Source organism: Taeniopygia guttata, chromosome 3 (assembly GCF_048771995.1).
Source record: "Taeniopygia guttata chromosome 3, bTaeGut7.mat, whole genome shotgun sequence".
NCBI classification, from domain to species: domain Eukaryota; kingdom Metazoa; phylum Chordata; class Aves; order Passeriformes; family Estrildidae; genus Taeniopygia; species Taeniopygia guttata.
In genome coordinates, this window is record NC_133027.1 from 48,877,215 (window position 1) to 48,891,345 (window position 14,131).

A 14,131-nucleotide genomic window follows, 5' to 3' on the forward strand; every position below is an offset into this window, starting at 1 on the left:
AGCACTGAGGAAGAGGTGGAAAAAGGTGTGATCAAACAAAAAAAGAGTCTAGAAAAATGCATTGAGATCAGAAATCCAAACAGAAAATGAAATTGATATCTGCAAAGGCTGGGGTGTTAAAATTGATTTTACAATAATTTCTGCCACAAATTTTATGTCACCATAGCATAATTTTGAACTTGGATTAAGTCATTATTGTCTCAGCTCTTACAAGCAATTTTCTTGCTTCTCCTACCTAAAGAATGAGTCTCTTAAAGCTGTGAGATGCATTTTCTCACCATGTCCAGCTAGACTCTTCTTATTTCTCAGCAATGTGGCTGCTCTGCTTGTTGAGGGAAGACTGAACTTCAGCTGAGGTTTCACATTGCATTCAGGGAATGCATACAGAAATGAATGCTGATGGTGAACATGTGCTGTGGGAGGTGGGTGAAGGCCATTCTGTAAAATCTGACCAATTTTACTGCCTTGCAGAACAGTTGGATCAGCAGAAAGCACTCAACTCTCCTGGCTTACACAAGCAGTGCTGATAATGGTTGGACTTTGTTAGTCCTTCATCATCATCCTGTGACGTTCTAAGGATTTTTAACTGAATCTGTTGTCATACCTCTTCAAGAGCAACTAGCAAGACTCTGATGTGACTTCCAGGAAGAAAAACCTGCAGGAAGTCTGCAGAAAGGGACTGGTCTAACCAGATAGTACAGACAGAAATCTCCTTTGCTTTATTTTCTGGATGAAGAGAATTTTGGAGCTGTATGTGTTGGGCAACACAGTGTAGAAACATTTGAGCTGAAGGAGCAGCATAACTCTGGCCATGCTCTCAGGCTTTCTCAGCAGAACCTATTTTTAGGCACAAAGGTACTGTTCTACCTCATGTCTTCCAGATTGTTGGAACTGAATGCATAATCTCAAGTAAAGAGGATCACCTTCACATACAAATTCTACAGCTTTTTTTCTCCTTCACTGTCCTTCACAATGGTCTTAAGCACCTGTGATCAGAATTCATCCAACAGAAGGGTAGACTCCTATTTTTCAACCATCTTTCCTATCGTGGTTCTCCTTTCCTTCCTCTACCTCCCTCTACCTCCCTCCAAGAATATAGATACCAGGCACACTCTTTCCCCAGAACTCATTACCCAAGTAATGGATGAATGACTTCTAACTTGTTTGAAGGTGAAGTGCTGAAGATTTGCAGGTCAGAGAACACTGAAATGTCACAAAATGTGACAAAACCTTATGAAGAGTTAGACAATTTTTAATATGGACAAAAACTTGTTTTTTTTGTACAATACAAGCTTATTTAGAATAGAACACTATTTTTCTTGGGCCCTTATGTTTAATGGAGTTTTTTCATCCCCCAGTGTACCTCAGTAGCATAGCACTTCTCAGAAATTGACATGTAATAACTTCTGTTTGACAAGGAGTTTTATTAATAATTTCTTTTGGCTCTGGAAAAAAACACCCTATGAGCCCTAAAAAAACAAGGACTATTTCATTTGGGCTTTGATAACATGTAAAGTCTTGCAGGAAATCTTTAAAAAACAATATTAGAAAAGGCCAAACAACGATGAAGAGGTTATTTTTTCACCAGTGGTGATGCTTTTGACTCCTGTCAACTCTTACTGGTAACTCTCTAGGACATCTCAACCTTTGATGTTTACTCCTTGTGCCTCCAGCTGGGAGGGCAGGGAGGAGCAAGCAGAAGTGTGGTTTTAGCAGAAGCACTAAATTGGAGAATACTGTTCCTAAACCATGACAGCTGTCAATTTCATTATTTTCTACTATGTGTATTTGTTCGGCAACAATCATTATTGAAAAATCATAGAATGGTTTATGTCAGGAGAGACCTAAAAAAAAAAAAAGTCTTCTAGTTCCAAGCCTTCTGCCATTGGCAGGGACACATCCCACTTGACCAGTTCCTAAATGCCCCATCAAACCTGGCCTTGAGCACTGCCAGGGATAGGGCATCCACAACTTCTCTGGACAGCCTCACAGTTCTGCATACCTACCTAAATTTTCCCTGTTTTGGTGTAGATTCTTTATTCCTTGTCCTATTGCTATGCTTTCTGGTCAAGATTTAAAAAATATTAATTAATCCTATGCTGGCAAGTCCTGTGCTCTTATACAGTAGAGAATTTGCCATTTTCCTGTGTCTGTTACTCAAGGTATTAAATTTGCCAACAAACTGGAGCTGCTCTTAAAGATACTGCAACAGATATTGCCCTCTAAAGCCTTGAGAAAGAAAATTATCCCAGGTAAGGGAGACCATTATTATAGCAGTTCTGCTGACTGCTATCTTTTCAGCTGACATACAGAAAAAGAGACCAAATGTGAAAAAAAGTGGTAGACTGCAGTACCAGCCCCACATCTCATGTTGTCCCAGCAAAACTGGCTGACACCAATGTTAGTGCCTTAAACAGGTACTACACACAATACTGCTTTGTGGACCACTGACTGGTGCCTATGCATGTGGACAAGACAGATACATTTTCCCTAACACTGCCAAACTGTCTTTGTGTGTCTTTATCAGGGATAATGCTGACTCAGCTGTTCCGCTGAGTAGATCTCAGTCTGTCAGAACTCTGATGAGGGATATGTACATTTCAAATGCTCTAATCACAGTGAAATATCTTTCTTCATAAATAACACTGATTTCTACTCTGCACTTTTCCCTGCTGCTGCTCCCATAGACAATACAGGACAAGCTCTGTGACAGTGATTGTAAACCCTGACATAAACAGCAGGATTGTTATCTGTCCTTCAACAGATAGGATCACTGCCAGCAGGAGCCTATTTAAGCTTATTAAACAGGCAAGGTCATTTCACTCCTGTCGAAGTTTTGTTTTCAGATTTCTCTGTGAAAAAAAGTTTTCTTCATTTCTATTCTTGTTCTCCTTATGTTTTCATTCACTGATGAAACTTCCTCAAAGAAAGGAGGAAATGTGGCAATTTTCATTTTAGTCCCTTAGTTGCATATATTACTTCTACCTTATCAACAAATATGTATTACTTTGCACAGTCATGTGTTAATCTCTATAGCAGCCAGCACAGGAGGTTTTGTAGTCATCTTTAGCACTCTGCAGATATGTGTTTTCCATTATACTGTACTCAGAAAGCTTTTCTCTCTGGGGGGGCTTCTAATGTGATATTTAGCTTGAATCCTAATGCAGCTAAGCTCCATCAAAACCATGCATAAGGACTCAAGGGTAACTGTAAATAATGCAAAAATAGATCAATACTAATCTTGACTTGTTTGTGTGTAATTCTCACAGAGCTCTTATGACTCCAGCCACATCCTGTGCCATAGATTCTGACTGGCTGCTCATTCCCAAGTCGTGGCAGGGACTTCTGGAGTATGCAACATCAGAACTGCTCTTACAGATCATATGTGAAATGTAAGGAGAATTGCATTCTCTCTCTCTCTCTCCTATATAAGAATATATAGGCTATAATCTCTAGAATATATTCTTTTCTAGAGAAGAATGAAGTAAAAGATGTAAAATAAATAACTTTAGCGCTGCTCACTACTGTAGGACTGAACTTTCTGATCCTATTGTGTTGGGTGATTGTGTTTTGTTTATCCAGTTTTTCAAGAATAAACAGACTTAGAAAACAACTATAACTATATTAAATCTTAAGGGAAGTAAACTGTTTTTCTATATTGTAGCTGTTATATTAGTAGATTATATTTGTGCATATGTATTCTATGCTAGAAAAAAGTCAACCATTCATGATCATTTATTGAAAAACTATTTGAATCCAACAATTTGTTGGGCCCTATTAAATAATAATAAACATTTAGTTCTTGAATTGTGTATTTTGATTTTAGAGTCCCATGAACAAACATCTAATTTTCTTCTAATGGTGTTCTATTTGGAAATAATTCTGAATTATGCAATTTCCTGGACAAAGAACTGCCTTCACTCTTCTTCCCCCATTCTGTTTATCTGTTGTGATTTTTCTTGTTTTATTTTTCTATTCACCAGCTCCTTTTAGTAATACCAAGCAAAAAGCTGCTTTTTCAAACATCAGAAGAGCCTTATGTTGAGGAAATCAGCTCCTTGCAGGGTTCTAGAGGTAGATTTTGCTCATTAGAAAGTAGTAGACAGATTGCTGACGAAGGTTCTAATAAGCAAATTAAAGCATTAATACCGTGAGCTCAGGGTTTTGTACAACACAGCAAACCGTATGCTGCAGAACTTGGGATCTCTTTCCAGCTGTCAACTGCCAGTATCCCCGAGTTCCTGCTAATTGGCGACACACCAAGGCAAACAAGTCAGCTAATTCCAGAGCAGTGAACTGATTAACTTCGGGTGTATATACATATTTATAAAGAGAGTGTTGCTTTTGTCTCAATAATCAAACCTAGGTTTAATTTCTATTTTAAAAGTTTTGGACTACAAAAGTACTAATGGCACAAAAACCCCCAACCCAGGACTAATTATTTCAAGAAAATGTTTGAAAGCTGTATTGATGTCAAAAATGGAGGATGTCTATGTATGTAGAAAACTGGGATTGATCAATCGTTGTATCATTCCTGTCTACTCATAAAAGCACAACAATTATCTTTCTACTATAAGATAAAGACATTTTACAATATAACATTTTCTTTACTTTAATCCTGAACAGTTAGATTAAAATAGACTAGTTTTCAATTTTTTACCTCTTTAAATTTATACACTTTTGCCAGAAAGACATACACTGAGAAAATAAGGTCTTTTTAGGTCTGTAGCATCATAAAATATTTCCTTCAATTCTTTTCAGTGTAAATATGAATTTTTGGGTCGGCAGGTGCCACTCTCTACTGTTATGTACACTGGGCAGTGTTTTGGCTCCACAATCAAGCCTCATGTTTGCAGGGTACAAGATCCTGTAGAACAGCCAGGAAAGCCGTTCTACTCTAGGACTAGAATTTAGTGATTTAATAAAGAAAACAAACCTAAAGAAATCAAAGAGCTGGGAAAGGAAAACACATTGATTGGTATGCTGCAGAGTGATGGCATTAGATGCTGTAGATGGTGAAGACAATAGTAAAGCAGCTTCTGAATATATTTGTCTCCTATGCATGCCTGATCTCCTTACAAACCAGAATGTGCATCTAAGGATAGGCCCTTTACAGGGTTACCTTTTTTTAAGACCATGCTGAAAAATCCTGTTGTCTTTTTTCAATATAACAGAAGCACAAAGAGTTCTGAAAGCAGAAGCTGAAACGCCATGTCTGGTTAATAGCAGCAGTGTCTTCCATTTTAAAGCAGAAATAGGTGTCTTGTATTTGTATTTCTGTTCCCACTGCTTTCCTGGTTTCAGTGTGGCCCAATTGGAAGAGAGAGCTGGAAAATGTTCCAGTAGTCTGCCTTGCTCTCCTGATGAAGTGAGCTGTGATTTTAAACTCCCTGAAGATGAGAATGGCATTCAGATTTGGCTTTCCAACTCCCAGCACAAATCAGTAGAACACATCCATGGTTAAAAGTATAATTATTGTGCTGATACATGGTAAATTATCACTGGTTTTTCTTATTTTTGAGGAAAAAAAAACCAAACAGACCCTATTTTTCCCTCAGAGATGAACAATAGTGTTTCAATCTATAGTTTGTCCTGGTCAGGTTCTTTATACATTTATTATTGTGACTTAGCAATTTAAAATTAATCACCTTGACCAAAACTAATTTTAAAGAGTGTAAAATATCGGGGATATTGTTTTGTTATAGAACAGAAGATCTTATTCTAATACTCCATGAATTTAGAGCAACTCCACACTAGGAAAAGAACCTTCTGTGCCAAATCTTTGTTACTGTGAGTTTCCAAACAACCTTTTTTTAGACAGGTGTTCTTACTGGTAAAATGCTATACCTCGCAATTATTTTTAAGTGTTTTGTTTTTCTTCTTTTGCCCACCAAACTAGTCTTAATTTTATATTAAATTCTCTTCCTGGAGGTCATTTTGTCCCTTCTGAACACTGTCCACACTCATTAAATTGAACCATTTTATAGGACAGAATGCTGCTATGGCTGCAGGCAGGAGCTGGAATCCTAAAGGATATGTATTCAAATATTAAAAAATTATATGCAATATTTTCTGTTTCCTGGATAAGCAAATCAACAGAGGAGAGGGTTATGCTTATATAAAGTATCTCAGCTTGAGTGTGACAACATTAATTATCCACTGTAACATGCTGATTTATAATTATGAAATCAGTAATTTAATTGCCATCTAATGCAGTAAAAACATTCCTGCCACTATCATTATCTGAGTGCCAGTGCTTGACGCTTTCAAACTTAGTTAAGCTGTCAGAAATTGTTATTCTGTTAAATGCATATACTTGCAAAACTGATCACTATTTAACAAAAATGTTTTAAAAGGTGCTACTACATGACCAATGAAGGCACTATCTACACATTTCAGACAAACCGACCAAGCTCACTGCCGGTCATCAAACACTTCTCACTGTTGGTAGAAGAAGCATCAATACTCCTTGGGAAGAGAAGCTGCCGCTGAATCCCACCATTGGTATTTGGATCACAGGTTATATCAATCTGAGTGTCAGAGCTTAACTTCCGGGTGCAACTGCATCTGTGTTTTTGTAGGTTTGTAGGTAGTAAAAAGTACAGATTAATGTGCCCATCAAAAGCTGAGAGTGGCTTTGAATGAAGCACAGATGAGCAGTACAAAAGCTGGAATCAGGTAAGCCAGTTCACTATACTCGAGGCATTATATGTTAAAGAACCCGGGGACTAGTTTTGCTCCTGTACTAGAGATCATAGCCAGAACAGCAGGCAGTTCTTCAACCTTGTAGACTTGGGTGAAGAGCCTGATCTTCACAGACAGAGTCACACAAAGGAAATATATCAAAATAACCTTAACAGGACAGTGATCTGCATGAAGGATGCTCTGTCAAAAGAAGAATCTAACTTAAAAACTGGATACAGCAGGTGGTAGAAAGCAGAAAAGAGAATAAAAAACCAGTGCTGTAGTCAGTAAATCATTGTACAATGGTTCCTTAGCCTTGCTCTACATGACATATTGTGCCTGTGTAACTATTTCTGTGATGGAAGGGATTCCTTCTACTAAAATTGTTTTACATCTCCAGCTGCTAATGGGTCTGAAGTACTACCACTCTATTCAGTTCATTAAACCCTATGGGAATAAGCCTGGATAAGCTAGATATAACCGATGACATAACAACATGAGCTGCTGAAATATTTAGGCATAATTTTCAGTTATTGCATACTGGACTTTTTTGGCTTCCTAGCACAGTTGAAGTGCTGCAACTGCTGAGTGTGAACAAGACCATTTTCTCAGATCATTTTAGAAGAGTGTCAGTTCCTTAGAGAATATGTCATTTTGATATAAATAAAAGTATTCTACTAAAAGCTGCTAAGCCAAAGATAGATACAAGTATAACCAAGAAAAATACAGTATTACCAAGAGCACGGCCTATGAAGATTCCTGAAGGCAAATAAAGAACTTCACATTAAAAGTATCATGCTGTCAGATCTGTGTATATAGAGTAGGATTCAACTCATACTAACAAAAAGTTAAACAACAGACTTCAATGGGAATCCCTCTGCAGCAGCGGAGACATGCATTTCCCTAAGGTGATCCATCCATTCCCAAGGTAGTGTTGCACAGTGTCTTTGTGTTTTCTATCACAAAGGGCTTTCTACTTGCAGCCTGTCTTTCGCTTGCAGCTCAATTCTCTCATTGAAGTCACAACAGAAATATTTTTGCATTTTCTTATGGCAATATTTTTCCTTGTGTGAATGACCACCACCATTGTGAGTCACATTTCCATCCTTTCTCAACATTTTTGTTACTCAGTGGACCAAATGGCATGCATGCAGGCAATTTAACTGGTTGCAGCACTTGCTCCCAAAAAAGTGCTGCCATCAGCACTTAACCGCATTGTGCCCATAAAAGCTGACAGCATGAGCGTGTCTTGAAGACATCCGTACAGGTACCACTGAAGCTTTTGTGCACGTCTGCTGGTAAAACACCTGATGCTGATTGGAGCAGGACTTGAGGGTGCTCAGCTGTGGATCTTGTCACTTTTCCCCCCTGACGGCTGCCAGGGAAATTTTTCATTTTCCCTTTTCTCTCTCTGCTGTTTTTATCTTTGCCCAAAAGCTACTTTGACTGTCCATATATGCCAGCAGCTATAGAGCCTGCTGATAAATCTCTATGCATGTAAATCTGTCTCTTTTGTGCCAGAACAGGTGACTGATATTTTTCAAACACCTAATTTTCTGGCAGCTGGAGTTAGGTAAGACAAATCCCACCCTCAGGCAGTGCTAAGATGGAGGGAGCTGGCAGAAGCCGTTTCCTAACATCTGACTTTTAAATACTTTGCTTATGTGCACAGTCCTGAAGACTGTGAGCAATACACAGTAGCAATAGGATTACAGCCTATGCTGGTAGAATAACTTAATTTTTCATGATCAGTCTTTCCAATATTTCTCACTGCTTCTGTTCAAAAGTAAGCCTCAGCCTCACAAGTACTTTTAAATATGTGGCAACATTAATAGAAAAAATCACAGAAGAATTGGAACTGTGAGAAGTAAACTCTCAAGTTTAGTACTTGTAACTTAATACTCACAAGCTGCTTTGATCAATATAAAGGTAATTAACTGGAACATGAAAAAGAAATAAATACAAAAATTATAATGAGAAAACAAAGCTATTATTTAGACAACTGAAAAAAAAAACCAACAGGAAATGCACAAGGATGTGGAATACTTAATTAAATTTCTTTGTGTATTTTTATTATCAATTGTCATCACTAAGAAGATTCACAATGAGAGCATCATCCCAATTTTTAATCAGATTAAATACAGATTTGTGAAGCATTACGCAATTACCTTTTATTTTCCCTTTTCTCCCATACGAATGATAGAAAAATGACTGTTTTTAAAATAGCGTGCTGCAATATATAATGGCCAAGTATTTATAAAGTATTACCTGTTAGGGAGACTCCTCAGAATAGTGAATTGTTACGTATTGTCTAATGCAAATTAAGCCAATTCAAAGCAGTCACTGCTGCAAAGACACCCACCAGAGCAGAAGGTACAGTTTGTAATGAAAAAAATGAGATCTTTAAAATAATAAGAAAGAAATCTGAAATGAAAAAAGTTCCTGTTTAAAAAGTGCACAAAACACAAAAGTCTTCTATTAGGGCATCCTGAGAGATGGCTGACCCACCAGACTTCCAAACCAGGCAGACAGTAAGTGAGACACAGCAGAGCAAATTAGGAACACACAGACATAGTTATGTAGTTTCTGGAGCAGAGCTGATTCATATTCAGCCTAAGAGAAGCCTAGAGAAAAAGCTAGCCTGGCAGAAGTAGTCTGTTAAAACATTTGCTTACTCATTTTGCTATTAGATGTAAGCCATAACTGAGCATTAAGAAGTTTGCTCGAGACAACTCAGTGTTGAGAGTGCTCATAACTTTTTGTGAGTGTCCTAATGTGCTTTTCTTAAAGAACTAGCTTCTAGGAGTTATTTTCACTTAATTGTTGAGTTATAATTGTTAGGCATATTTCTGGCCTCAATAGCGGCTAAATTTTGAAAATATTATTAGACTATGTAAAACCACCAGGCAAGTAAAAACAAGTGCAAGTGTTGTTGGCTTGTTTTAACTTATTTTTACATTGTGATTTTTGAACAGCAAAGATTAAGGACATGCTTATATGTTTTGCTAAACTTGAGTTGAAATCTGGTATAAAGCAGAGAAGAGAAGGGGAGTGAATAGGAGGCAAGTAGGACTTAAGGTTTGAAAAAGAAGGTGTTTCTGGAACTGGAACTTGATCTGTCTTTTGTGCTAGCTAATTTAGATTCTACTTCGTTAAAACACAACTCAGTGGCATATTAATTTATTCAAGTTGTTTGAAAGTAATTAGTGAACAAGTCAAGAATAAAATTAATCAATGTTACAATACATTATGGTCTGGGGGAAAAAAGCTACAAAGTATATAGGGAAAAAGTAGCCTTCATTTATATTAAAGAAAACTCACTTCACATAAATAGTAAATGTCAGTTAAAGCCAAGGGAAATATGTACCATGTTCAACAGTATTAAAACTGACATAACATGAATGATCGTCAAGAACTGATGGTATCTGGCAATGTTAAGAAATATTAAATAGGCAAGAGATTTTTTTTATACTGTTTTACCATTTTGACAGTTTATATACCTAAAAAGAAGGTTCATTTATAGTTGTAAAAATGCAACCTATTCAGTTTTTTTTCATATTCTCTGATTCACTTGAGCAGCTATGAAAAGATAATTTGGGCTCAAATAAAGGCTTTTTTAATTGCTGTCAGCTCGGCCAAGTACTGTTTTGAGCAATCTGGACAAAAAATCTGACAGTATACTTAGTTCAACACCAAATTAATAAAGGCAACTGAAAGCAAAAGCTGCTTCTTACAAGGGAGGAAGTGAAGAAACCTGCTATTTTCACATATTTTTTCATCTTTCTCTCCTGTTAAGGACTAAAATCTATTCATTTTGATCTACAAGTTTCATTTGCATGAATGGACGAATTAGCCTGTGTCTGAAATACCAGCTTTTTAAATGAAAAACAGAGTCTTTGACACTCAGTGTTGACTCAACCCCCATTTACTTGGGGTTATGTGAACACAGCATTTGCAAGTTGTTATCTTCCATGTATATTTAATAAAATATAGCTGACTGGTTAATTGTCACTTCCTCTTTTAGCCAAGTGACACACAGTTTCTGTTTTCCAAAACCAATCCGTCTTTATTTCACCATCCCCCTTCTTCTCCTCACATGCCAATTTCTATTCTACGAGATGAATGGCACTCAGGAGAGGAACAGTGGCACCAAAATTCCAATTCTGTGTCTTAAATTAGTTGATAAAATTTTATTTGACTGTTAGGACCAACATTGCCTTAGTGTTTATGGAAAATAATGATATATCTATTTGAAAAAAGAACCTGTACTTACATAAAAGACGACTGGAACCAAAAAGTCCAAAAATCTCACACTTTGCCTCCCTTATGGAAGATAGAAATTTTAGAAGAATATAAAAAATTAAACTATTATATTAACTAAAGAAAGTTTTAGCAAGAGAGAGATGTTTGGAAGATGTTGCTGTATTGTCTGAAGCTGCATATGAACTTCAAAACAGACATTCTCAAGAATATGCACTATAAATATGCACATTGGAATGAGAAAAAGAAATTGAAATCCATAAGGCCATTCAGAGCCACTGCTTCTGCTGTCAGAACTAATGATCTTTCCTTTCTTCCCTAAGGGTTGATTGCTAACACTGTACAGCACCAGAGGCTTCTATTAATGTGATGAGAAAAGAGGCTATTCCAAGACCCAAAACTTACTGTGCCCCACTCAGAGTTGCATCTACAAGATCACATTCTTCAAATTAAATATTTTCTGCTAACTTTTTCATTACAATATCTTTTTTTTCCAAAACACTACATTCTGAACACCAACAACCCTTGAAAGGAAAGCATATATAATCATGTCATTTTGAAAACACACAGACACACATAAAAAGCATTCACAAAAACCACAGACATTGAAGAAGTAAAGAAAAAGGTAAAGTCAAGGCTTCAAGAGTTGTAAGAATGTTAACAGAGCACTTCACATTAAAGCAATATTTGTATAGTGTTCTTCTGCTGCACTCAGATACACGAGCTAAGACCTATGGGTCACATCCTCTGGGAGAGAGATGTGGTTGAGTCACTAAGGCAGGATGCAGAGGGCAACAGGCCCCACATCTCCCTGTGCCATTCCAGGGCAGCTGTACCACTCCTGGTACACAGCCCTGAACAGAGCCATAGAGACATCTCAACTCGCCTGGCATTGATGAATCTCAGCAGTTTTTGCTGAAAGAGCAGCTCAGTCTGTGCTTTCCTTTGTGGCGTTTTCCATACACTTTTGTCTGTCTGGAATCTAAAATATTATCCACTGAAACACCCTATTTTACTGATGTTTAGGCTTTTGTTATCTGGTTGACTAAATAGGACTGCCTAAAAACTAAAGGGTTTTATCTGGAACAACACCTCTTTTATTTTGCAGCAAGGACACACCTTTTCCATTTCAAATTTTCCCCAGATTCATTCCAGGAGGTCAGAAATCACCACAGAACCTCACATTTGCATCACAAGAAAACATAAAAATATTCCTCCAGAAAACATACCAGTGCATGCAACAGTGTATAAATAAACAAAAAAAAAAAACAGTATAAATAAAACCCTTTAAAATAGATAAACATTATAAATAAACACTGCTAACATTGTTTATTTTTTACTCAGCAAAATGACCTCTCTTACTCTAAAGAAGGTATCCAGAAACTGCAGTAAAGTTGGCAGACATTTCTGAGGCAAGATTGCATAGTTGGGGTCTCCAAACTAACTGAATTTTGTCCCAGGTTTAATTAATAAATGTAGTTTGTATGGGAAGACAAGAGGCAAAAACGTGCTTTCAACATCACCTGTCAGAGAGGTCAGAATTTTGAGGCAATGTGCTCTAATAGGGTCTTGTTTACATGCATCTCTTCAGTTATATAATGACAGCCTTTAGTTATCTGACTCACATCCTACCTCTCACTGTTAGGTATGAATCAAAGCCATCCTTGGTCAGAATGAATTATCCTTTGTCACTGGAACACCATCTGATGGAACAAGAATTATATAAACTTTCATTTTAGGCAGTCCCATTTTTTCTCTCAGTGGCAAAAAAAAAATCTTTAAAAGTTGAAAGCAGAATTAATTATGAATTTACTTGTTCATGTAGAATAATCTGTCTTTAAAATAGCTCAGCACTGAAATTGCCTCAAAGGCAGAAACATCTGCTGCAGAGCAGAAACACATACACCCTGGCTAAAAACAGAAACCTGAGATTTTACTGTTGCTCAGCTTTGTCATTGCTTCTACTTAATATTGGTGCCCAATTGCATTGCAAGCACTATAGAAGTTTAATGATTAATCTGAGTGGCATCTAAAACACAATATGCAGGTAGGATGAGTATGTGAAAGCAGAAAACCAATGTCAAAATGCATTCACGTAAAATGTTACAGTCCTAGGAAACCTGCCTCTTCAGCACAAAAAGCTCATGCATACATAGATTTCAGAAGGATTGTATTCAAGAAACAGATGGAAGTTTGCATATTTTTTAAAATGAAAAGTGAAGAAAAGAAAATAGCCTGCAGAGAGCCAGATAGTCCAGATCACTCACCGGTAGCTTACCATTCAGGGACTAGGAGGGCAGGGAAGGAAAAAAAAACAAAAACGACAGTGAGCAAAATTTGCTCACCACAATAGACTGTAGTATTTGACACTGGGATTATTAATTTCCCTTTATAAGAAGGAAGGAAAGTTCATTGTGCTGGAGTGAGACACTAGCTGTGCAACTGAATAGTGCTTGCAGTAATGACTAATCAGCTAAAAGGAGCCTGCAGCGGCGAGTGAGTGCGTTACGCAGCCTCTTGCCTTGAAACACCAGCTGGGCTGATTTTGAGAGAGTAGAACTTCAGCAAAGCCTTTCATACCAATAGGAACATGCACAGGAGAAGGTAAACACACAAATACACCACCTATGACCATTCCTTACTAGTTAGAGGTCAATGGGAGACTGCAGATCTCTAGGAAGCTTTGAAGCTCTGCCTGTGTACTGCTCTGAGCCAGTGGCTCCCAGTTTTGGTTTAACCATGATGGAGCAGTGAGGACATGTTCTCCTCAGAGAGGCCTCTGTTCTTCATGGTTTCCAACCCTGCTCACAATAACACAGGGCGAGGGCAGGTTCACCAGACAACAGTTCTTGTGTTGGACAGGCTCACTGGAAATTCATTGCTGTTTGTTGTTCTAACCTTCTGCAAAAAACATACCTGTTAAAAGCCCTGTTATTATAGCTTTCGGCACTGATGCACAGGCATGTTATAAAACAGCTCCTGATTTTCTGGGATAATTTCTGGAGGGCCCCATGAAACGGAAAAAACAAGAATGCAGAAGATGTGTATTATAAATATACAAATTCAAAAAGTAGGTGGGAAAACAGCAACACAGCAAACTTAAGGGAAATGTAAAAACACAGTTTTGACTGTGCACTACAGATATCTTAAGTGATATGAGAATGATTAATGATGTTAACTGTACCAA

General features: G+C 37.4%; 1 protein-coding gene across 5 annotated transcripts in view; it reads right to left on the bottom strand.

Moving 5' to 3' along the window:
* The window catches only part of HS3ST5 (heparan sulfate-glucosamine 3-sulfotransferase 5), a 192,250-nt gene that overhangs the window by 107,035 nt on the left and 71,084 nt on the right, over positions 1–14,131 (bottom strand). Inside the window, exon 1 of one of the 5 annotated variants that reach the window (XM_030267768.4) lies at positions 12,577–12,647. The exons of the other annotated variants lie outside the window; for them this stretch is intronic. The gene's annotated coding sequence lies outside the window, so the exon portion shown is untranslated. Of the gene's footprint in view, positions 1–12,576; positions 12,648–14,131 lie in introns of those variants that run through there. 5 annotated transcript variants of the gene reach the window in all.